This window comes from Enhydra lutris, unplaced genomic scaffold (genome assembly GCF_002288905.1).
Source record: "Enhydra lutris kenyoni isolate GAN:26980312 unplaced genomic scaffold, ASM228890v2 scaffoldscaffold107, whole genome shotgun sequence".
Lineage (NCBI taxonomy): Eukaryota > Metazoa > Chordata > Mammalia > Carnivora > Mustelidae > Enhydra > Enhydra lutris.
In genome coordinates this window covers 72407-83059 of record NW_019154191.1, presented here as the reverse complement: position 1 = coordinate 83059, position 10653 = coordinate 72407, and positions in this window count along the sequence as shown.

Below are 10653 nucleotides of genomic sequence, written 5' to 3'. Positions count from 1 at the left end.
AGATAAATGAGAGAACAAAATGCTAAAAGGGTAACAATGACCCCAGAGAAATATACACTTAGAAAATCAGAAGAGACCTTAAACCAGGGAGAAAAGGGAAAAAAAAAATAATGTGATCAGGCTGGTCAATAGAACAGAGCCATACATTGGATTCTGGGTGTATTTTGGTCTGTTAGAAGAAACTGCATCCCAAAGTTACTTTAAAGACTATATATATCATTTTTCTATATATATATAGAAAAACGAAGGAAGAAAAATTCAAAAAAGAAAAAAATGGAGAAAAAGCCATGAATCCTGTGCTGTATTCCCCTAGTGTTGGCATTTTGCAGTTCTCATTGGCCAGTAAACTTGGTCTTGGCTGGAAGTTCTTGCTGATCTTCTGGGGGAGGGGTCTGTTGCAGTGATTCTCAATTGTCTTTGCCCGAGGCAGATTACAGCACCCTTGCCAGAGGCCAGGCTAAAGAATCTGCTCAGGTTTGCTCTCCGTAGCTTTTGTTCCCTGTACAGCTTTGGAGGATGAGAATGAAAATGCCAGTCTCTCAATCTGCAGCACTGGAGGAGCCAAGAGTTCAGGGGCCCCCCTCTTCAGTGACCCCTTAGAGAAAATCAGGCAGTCACTTCTATCTCCCTGGCCTCCAGCTGCACTACATGCCCACCCAACCTGTGACCAAGCATTTCTATCTCTGGCACATGGCCCTGTTTGGAGTCTCCAAGCCCAGCAGATTCCTGCAGTGTGCTCCCATGCTGCTCCTCCTGGTAGAGGAAGGGGGGCCTCCCCAGATCTGCCATTTGTGGGGTCCCTGCTGGAAGAGTAGTGGCTTGACTTTGCATCAGATCATGGTTTATGGCAACCCCGAACTGAGAGCCCCTTCCTTGGCTCCATCTTTGCAGCTTTCTTCCCCGCTCTGATACCTGGGACCTCTGCCACCCTCAGGCACCCCCAGTCTTTCTGTGATCCTGAGTGTCCTGAGACCACACTGTCCCCATGAGGATTCCACTCCATGCTTATTCACTGGAGCAAAGTCCCTCCGTGGAGCAGATGTCTAAAGGTTCTGATTTTGTACTCTGCTGCCCTCTCACTTGCCAGTAGCCGGATGACAGAGGCTCCCTCCCACCATGGTCTGTCTTACCATGTATCAACTTGGATTCACTTCTCCACACGTCCACCTTCTAGAAAGTGGTAGCTTTTCTCTTCATAGAATTGCTGCTCTTCTTCTCTTCAATCTCCTGTTGAGTTTGTAGGTGTTCAGAATGGTTTGATAACTAGCTGAATTCCTGGGACCAGATGAAATTTAGGTCTCCTACTCCTCTGCCATCTTGCTCCTCCCATGCCCCCAGCCACTACTTTTGAGAAAACAAAACAAAACAAAACAAAGAAACCCAACTAAGAAAAAAAGACTCCCTCTGCTCTCACAAAGCTATTACATTTCTCATAAAGCTGTTACATTCTAGCATGGAGAGAAACACAAAGCAAGGAAGCCCATGATCACACACTTAGTAACCTGGAAGGGCCAAGATGGACAAGAGTGGGGAAGAGAAGCATGTGACAGGGAGGAGGGGGCTGCATCTGAGGGGCACAGTAGATGAAATGTGGAAGGTTAAGTAGGAGGTGGAAGGGCTGGGGGGGCAGTGCTATTATTTCTTCAAATAAATTTTTTGCCCCCTTTCCTCTCTCTTCTTCTGGGACTTTTGTAATACATGAATGTTATTATGTTTGATGGAGTCACTGAGTTCCCTACGTCTGTTCTTGTTTTGTGTAGTTCTTTCTTTCTTTTGTTCAGCTTCATTACTTTCCATTATTGTCCTCTAGGTCACTAATTCGTTCTTCTGCTTCTTCCAGCCTGCTTTTTATTGCATGAAGCATATTTCCAATTACATTTATTAAACTCTTCATCTCTGATTGATCCTTTTTTTTTTTTTAAAGATTTTATTTATTTCTTTGACAGAGATCACAGTAGGCAGAGAGGCAGGCAGAGAGAGAGAGAGGAGGAAGCCGGCTCCCTGCTGAGCAGAGAGCCCGATGCGGGGCTCGATCCCAGGACCCTGAGATCATGACCTGAGCCGAAGGCAGAGGCTTTAACCCACTGAGCCACCCAGGTGCCCCTGATTGATCCTTTTTTAACCCTTTATTTCTGTGGTAAGGGTCTCACTGATGTCTTCTATTTTTTTCTCAAGCACAGTGAGTATCCTTATGATTGTTGCTTTAAATTCTCCATCACGCATATTATTTATATCTGTTTTGCTTAGATCTCTGAGAGTGGCCTTATCTTTTTCTTTCACTTAGGATAAATTCTTCCATCTTCACATTTTTCTAAGTCTCCTTCTCTGTGTTAGAAAAGCTGGTCATGTGTCCTGCTCCAGAAAGTAATGGCCTTATGAAGAAGGAATCATGTAATGCCTGGGGTATGGCACTTCAGGGAGTCTCTTTTATGTACTGCATTCACTCTGCTGTTGTGTTTTGGCTGCTCTAACCTTTAGGCCACTCTAATGCCGAGGCTTCTTTTGCCTGCTGTGGGCAGTGTTTGGTCCCTGGACTGAGTGGTTTTAACTAGATGTACTCTGGTCTGCTTGTGAAATGATACCTAACACTATCTCCACCAGAACTAAGATCCTACATACACTCTGGTTGGAAGACATGGTGTGGACAAGGATTGTGCTGATCTTCTGGGTGAGGGTCCCACTGTGCTGAAACCAAAGTAAGCATGATTGAGAAGGGGAATCCCACCAGAATACAGGGCTATAGAGCTTTGTGTGTGCAAGTTAAGCAGCCAATATTGGTGCTATAGTGCTCAACACCCTGTCTATGCTGAGGGGCAGAGAAGGGAAATGGCTCTGGCCAGCTTCTTTGTTCCCAGAAAGGTCTGTCTGTAAGCACTGCCTCTTAGGGACATGCTCCAAGAAGAGTGAGTAGTCTCTCCCCTGGGTGCCTCAGGTGTTCTTCAAATTGCTGTTTCTGTGCCATCTGCTCCCGGGTTGTTTGCCTGCCTTCTCTCCAGAAGCAGGGTAGTGCCATCCAGCCTCTACCCTGCCAAGCCTGTTAACCTTTAAAATGCCAGTCATTAAGCCCTGTTGGTTACAAGAACTCGCAAGATTCGGTCCTTCTTGTTTTCCAAGCCAATGGCTTTGCAGAAACCTTTTCCTTGTGCATTCCCCTGTGTGTTCCCCTCTCTTTGTGACCATGGCTCCCTCCTTTCTAAAGCACCCACAATCCATTTCTCTCCTCAACCACATCACTTCTTACCTTCTTTTTTTTTAAGATTTTTATTTATTTATTTGACAGACAGAGATCACAAGTAGGCAGAGAAGCAGGCAGAGAGAGAGGAGGAAGCAGGCTCCCTGCTGAGCAGAGAGCCCAATGCGGGGCTCGATCCCAGGACTCTGGGATCATGACCTGAGCTGAAGGCAGAGGCCTCAATCCACTGAGCCACCCAGGTGCCCCTGTACTTCTTACCTTCTTTGAGGTGGCCACTTCTAATTGATTGTGGAGATTGTTTCGTCAGTCTTTACATTGATTTCTGGGGTATTTAGGATGATTAGTTAGTTATCTGGTTGTGTTCATGGAATAAGGTGCGCCTATGGTCTTACTCCACCATCATTTTCTTCTTCTCATGGCTTTTTTGTTTAGTCAAGTGCCCCAAGGGTGACCTTTTGTGAAAGGCAAGATGGGTCCAGAGCATAGTCTGGGATGGAGACTGAGAATTAAATTGCTTTGCACATAAAAAGCACTTTTTTTAAAGGGAGCCAGAGGACTGGAAGACATGAGTTTCCTAAAAAAATATATAAAATAGAAATGAAAAATCTGTCAGAATTCTATCTAGAATCTGTAAATTCTATTTACATTTTAATGACTATCTTCTCTTCTTTCTCTAATATATATATACATAATTTTATAAAAATATAAATATATACATAAAGTATAATTTTATATATTTTATTATATATAATAATTATTATATATAATTTTAAAATATAATTGATTTGTGGTAGCTATCTCTTTTTGCTTAGCAATATATTATTAATCTTCCCCCATGCTATAGCATTACATATAACATTTTTTAAATTTGCTGTCACTGAGCAAATATTTATTAAACACCAACCATATGGCAAATTGTTTAAGGCCCTATTGAACATTTATCAAGTGTCAGGTGCTATGGCAAATGCTTTATATATATATGTAATCCCATTTAATCCCCACAATAAGGTAGGCATAATGACCCTAATTTCTTAGAGAGAGAAAGTAAGGCTTAGAGAAATTAAACTTACTAAGATCATACAACGGTTTGAGCCAATATTCAAACCCAGAACTAGTGTGATTCCTGAGCTCACTGCTTTGAAGAAGATGCTGATTTACTTCACTGTTTATGTATATGTTTTCTTTCATTTAGTCTGACATTTGATGTTCATTTTTGTTTCCAGTTTTATAGTGTTAAACAGTGTTCCAGTCAACATATTTGTGTAATATGTTTTTAAATAAACATCACTTTAAATATGTCTGGAGAACCCAGAAACTTTTTAGAAAAATATCAGTAGATGAAACACAAAAGCTCTATTTAAGATACTTAAATACCTTTCATTTGGTATATATGACACTTAGGTAAAAGATCTCCCTCAATATACAAGGTTCAGCAAATACCCAGGGAGTATCACGTTAGGATATACTTTTCATGTTAAAAAATGTAGGGGTGGACAGACTGTGGGGAGGGGCAAGGTGGCAGGTAAGTAGGAGACACTGTTTCAACTGGTCCCCTAAAGTGAACTAAATATCTACCAGAACACTCTGAACACCCATGAAATCAGCCTGAGATGTAGGATTATACACTTCTGGATCTCTCTGGGGGCAGTAGACTCCAGTGGAGAGGTAAGGCAGTGTGGGACTGCTCAGACTAATATTGGAGGATAAGCAGAAGGGGGAGGGAACCACCTGAAGCGATCCACTGGAAAGTAATACCCCAATACGAGAGTGTCCTGTGATTGGGGACCAGCATTAACTTGGAGTCTGGTTAAAAGCACTCAAAAAGAGCAAAAGAGCTTAAGGGGCAACTGGTAGAATGGGGCAGTCATGAGCATGGGCCAAGCCCACGGACCCAGGATGGCCACTGCCAGCAACCACCCATGCCAGAGAGAGTCTGGTGGGGCCTCCAGTCCATGGTCCCTGAGCCCCTGGCATTGCATGTGTTGCACTGCTGCTCAGCTGGGTGCACTCCTGTCCCTGCATGAAGGAGTCTGGTGTGGGTGCCAGCCTGCACTCTCTGGAACTACAGCCTTTTGCACTCTGCAAGCACTGTGTGACTGGTGTCTAACCCACTCTCTGCCCATGCCTGAGAGAGCTCCATACGAGCACTAGCTGGCAGTCACCTGCCAAGGGTCTGGACCTTCCCATCCCAGGCCTGAAGGAACTTGGTGCAATCTCTGGTCAGGATCCCTTGGTGCACCCGGTGGCATTGGCCTGGTCCCCAGACAGCAGTCCTGACAAAAGCAACTACTGGAAGTGGGCTCCCTGGACCAATATCATTGCAGTTCTAGTGGCATAGGGGTGCAAAGACAAGTGGGCACTTTGGGTGATCCCCTGAGACAGTGGCTGGGGGCCCATACACTGCCTGTGGGAGGTTGCATGGCTCAGCAGAGTTTGCAGAGGAGGAATCTGTGTGTTCTGGACCACCCAGAAGGGAACAGACTGAGGCTTCTCTCTGAGACAGAGGTCTGGGTACAGTTTGCTTTCCACTAACCCCCCCCAAAAGCCGCAAAAAGCTGCCAAAGAACAAAAACCTCCAGATAACAGAGGCATGAAAAACTGTTTTCTGCAGAGCCCAGCCCCTTGACTGGGGGCAAGACGATGCAACCCAAGCAAGACTGACTGAAAAACAATGTGGCAGGCCCCTCCCCCAGAAGGAAAGCCAAAAGAATGAGAGGAGAACCATCACAGGGTCCCCATAAAACTGTAAAACCCCAACATTGGGAATAAAAACGATATATTAAGCTCCCAGCATTGCCCTAAAACCTGTATATTTCATAGATACAACTCTTTTTTAATTTGTTCTCACAATTCTTGATCTTTTTTTTTTATTCATTTGACAGATAGAGATCACAAGTAGGTAGAGAGACAGGCAGAGAGAGAGGAGGAAGCAGGCTCCCTGCCGAGCAGAGAGCCCGAAGCGGGGCTCGATCCCAGGATCCTGGGATCATGACCTGAGCCAAAGGCAGAGGCTTTAACCCACTGAGCCACCCAGGCACCCCAATTCTTGATCTTTTAATTTCTTTAACCTACCTACCATTACAACCAGAGGTTTAATAAAACATACTCCATAGCAACCTTTTAACTTGAACTTTATTCATACATATATCTGTATTTTCTTTTCTTTTTCTTTTTTTTAAATACATATGGATATAAGCTTAAAGGTAACCCTTTTTCCTATTCAGTCCTACCCCTATATATACACCAGTTTTAATCTCCCATTATCTCTGGAATGTTGAGTGTTTTATCAAAGATAGTAAGATACACCCAGGAAGAACTAAAATAACCTTCCTGGCCCACATCGAGGATTTATATCCACCCTCCCAACCTTTTCTTCTGTCAGTGTTTCTGTGTATTTGTTTTTGTTCTGGCATTATATAAATCTTAATCTTGGGTTGTTTTTTTTTTTTCTTACCTCTGATTTACTTTTGCCAGTCTTTTTGTTTGTTGGTTTTTGTTCATATACCTTATAAATCTTACTTTTGGGGATTATTCTGGTGAGCCCCAGAATTCTTTCTTTTTGGTAGTGACTTCTGATTTCTCCAAAGCATTCCAGGATGCACCTTGCCTGGATCATTGTTGATATAATCATATATAAATCCCCTCAACCACCTCTCACCAAAATGACTACCAGGAGGAACACCCAACAGAGGAAAAATTCAGAGACTGTGCCCTCTCCATTAGAACTATTGGATATGGACATAAACAATATGTCAGAAAGGGAATTCAGAGTAACAATTATCCAGGCAATGCCTAGGTTGGAGAAAACCATTAGTGACAACATAGAATCTCTAAGGGCAGAAGTGAGAGCCACCAGGGAAGAAGTTAAAAATGCTATCAATGAGATCCAATCTAATATAAATACTCTAACAGGTAGGGTAACAGGGGCAGAAGATAGAATTAGTGATCTAGAGGACAACATGATAGAGAAAAAGGATCAGAAGAAGGGATGGAACAAACAGCTTAGAGGCCATGAAAATAGAATTAGGGAAATAAATGATGCCATGAAATGTACCAACGTCAGAATTATTGGCATCCCTGAGGAGGTGGAGAAAGAGAGAAGACTAGAAGATATAGTTGAACAAATTCTGGATGAAAATTTTCCCAGTCTGGGGAATGGAACAAGCGTTCCTGTCCTAGAGGCAGAAAGAACACCCCCTAAGATCAATGAATCTGGAAAGACCTTGAGGAACTTAATTGTGAAACTGACAAATCATAATTTTAGACAAGAACTTCTGAGGACAGCCAGGGGGAACAGTTTCCTTACATACAGAGGAAGGTCTATCAGAATAACGTCAGACCTGTCCACAGAAACCTGGCAAGCCAGAAAGGGCTGGCAAGACATATTCAGGGCACTAAATGAGAAGAACATGCAGCCAAGAATACTTTATCCAGCAAAGTTGACATTCAAAAAGGATGGAGAGATAAAGAGCTTCCAAGACTGGCAAGGTTTAAAAGAGTATGTGACCACCAAGCTGACACTATAAGAAATATTAAGGGGGGTTCTATAAAAGAAGAAATAACCCAAGAGTGACATAGAACAGAAATTTACAGAGACAATCTATAGAAACAAGGACTTCACATGCAACATGATGTCAATAAAAACATACCTTTCAATAATCATGCTCAACATAAATGGCCTAAATGCTCCCATAAAATGGCACAGGGTTGCAGATTGAATAAAACGAGAGGACCCGTCCATATGCTGTCTACAAGAGACACGTTTGGAACCTAAAGATACATCCAGACTGAAAGTGAAGGGATGGAGAAGCATCTTTCATGCCAACAAGCCTCAAAAGAAAGCTGGGGTAATGATTCTTCTATCAGATAAATTAGATTTTAAAGTAAAGACTGTAGTCAGAGATACAGAAGGACACTACATCATTCTTAAAGGGTCTATCGACCAAGAAGATTTAACAATTGTAAATATTTATGCCCCTAATATGGGAGCAGCCAACTACATAGGCCAACTGTTAATCAAAATAGTCATATTGATATGAATAATTTAATAGTAGGGGATCTTAACATGCCACTCTCAGTAATAGACAGATCATCCAAGCAAAAAATCAATAAAGAAACAAGAGCTTTGAATGACACATTGGACCAGATGGACTATATAGGTATATACAGAACACTCCACCCTAAAACAACAGAATACTCAGTCTTCTCGACTGCACATGGAACTTTCTCCAGAATAGACCACATACTGGGTCACAAATCAGGGCTCAACCAATACCAAAAGTTTTAGATTATTCCCTCCATATTCTCAGACCACAATGCTTTGAAACTTGAACTCAACCACAAGAAAAAGTTTGGAAGGAATTCAAACACTTGGAAGCTAAATACCACCCTGCTTAAGAATGTTTGGATCAACCAGGAAATCAAAGAACTTAAACAGTTCATGGAAACCAATGAGAATGAAGACATATCAGCCCAAAACCAAAGGGATATGGTAACGGTGGTCCTAAGGGGGAAATACATAACCCAAGCCTCACTCTAAAAAATTGAAAAATCCAGAATACAACAGCTCTCTTTATACCCTTAAAGAACTGGAAAATCAACAACAAATTAAGCCAAGCCCATGCACAAAAAAGGGAAACAAACAAGATTAGAGCAGAGATCAATGAGATAGAAACTAGAGATACAGTAGAACACATCAATGAAACTAGAACCTGTTTTTTTTTTTAAAAATCGGTAAGATTGAAAAACCATTGGCCAAACTAATCCAATGAAAAGAGAGGACCCAAATTAATAAAATTATGAATGAAAGGGGAGAGATCACGAATAACACCAAGGAAATAAAAATAATCATCAGAAATTATTATCAACAGCTATGTGCCAATAAGTTAAGCAACCTAGAAGAAATGGATGCCTTCCTGGAAACCTATAAACTTCCAAAACTGAGTCAGGAAGAAACTGGCAACTTGAACATACCACTATCTAATGATGAGGTTGAAGCAGTGACCAAAAACCTCCCCAAAAACAAGAGCCCAGGACCTGACAGATTCCCTGGAGAATTCTACCAAACATTCAAAGAAGAAATAATACCTATTTTCCTGAAGCTGTTTCAAAAAATTAAAACAGAAGGAAAACTTCTAGTCTCTTTCTATGAAGTCAGCATTACCCTGATCCCCAAACCAGGCAAAGACCCCATCAAAAAGGAGAATTTCAGACCAATATCTCTGATGAATATGGATGCCAAGATTCTCAACAATATCCTACCTAACAGGATCCAACAGTACATTAAAAGATTATCCACCATGACCTGGTGGGATTTATCCCTGGGATGCAAGTGTGGTTCAACATTCACAAATCAATCGATGTCATAGAGCAAATCAATAAGAGAAGAGAGAAGAATCACATGGTCCTCTCAATTGATGCAAAAAAAAAAGCATTTGAGGGGTGCCTGGGTGGCTCAGTGGGTTGAAGCCTCTGCCTTCGGCTCGGGTCATGATCCCAGTGTCCTGGGATCGAGCCCCACATCTGGCTCTCTGCTCTGCGGGGAGCCTGCTTCCTCCTCTCTCTCTCTCTGCCTGTCTCTCTGCCTACTTGTGATCTCTGTCTGTCAAATAAATAAATAAAAATCTATTAAGGGACGCCTGGGTGGCTCAGTTGGTTGAGCAGCTGCCTTCGGCTCAGGTCATGATCCCAGCGTCCTGGGATCGAGTCCCACATCGGGCTCCTTGTTCTGTGGGGAGCCTGCTTCTCCCTCTGCCTCTGCCTGCCACTCTGTCTGCCTGTGCTCGCTCTCTCTCTCTCTCTCTCTCTCTGACAAATAAATAAATAAAATCTTTAAAAAAAAAAAACTATTAAAAAAAAAAGCATTTGACATGATACGGCATCTGTTCCCAATTAAAATGCTTCAAGGTATAGGGATAGAGGGAACATTCCTCAGCTTCATAAAATCTATCTATGAAAAATCCACAGCTAATATCATCCTCAATGGGACACAAAAAGATGGAAGAGCATTCCATGCTCATGAATCAGGAAGTTAAACTTTGTTAAAATGTCTATACTGCCTAGAACAAACTATACATTCAATGCCACCCTGATTGCCAATCCTAAAATTTGTACCTAACCAGAAGAGACCCTGAATTGCTAATGAAATGTTGAAAAAGAAAAACAAAACTGGGGGCATCACCTTGCCTGATTTCAAGCTTTACTACATAGCTGTTTCACCAAGACAGCATGGTGCTGGCACAAAAACAGACACATAGACCAGTGGAACAGAGTAGAGAGCCCAGATATGGACTCTCAACTCTATGGTCAGCTAATCTTCAACAAAGCAGGAAAAAATATTCAGTGGAAAAAAGACAGTCTCTTCAATAAATGGTGCTGAGAAAATTAGACAGCTATGTATAGTAGAATGAAATTCGACCATTTTGTTACACCATACACAAAGATAAACTCAAAATGGGTAA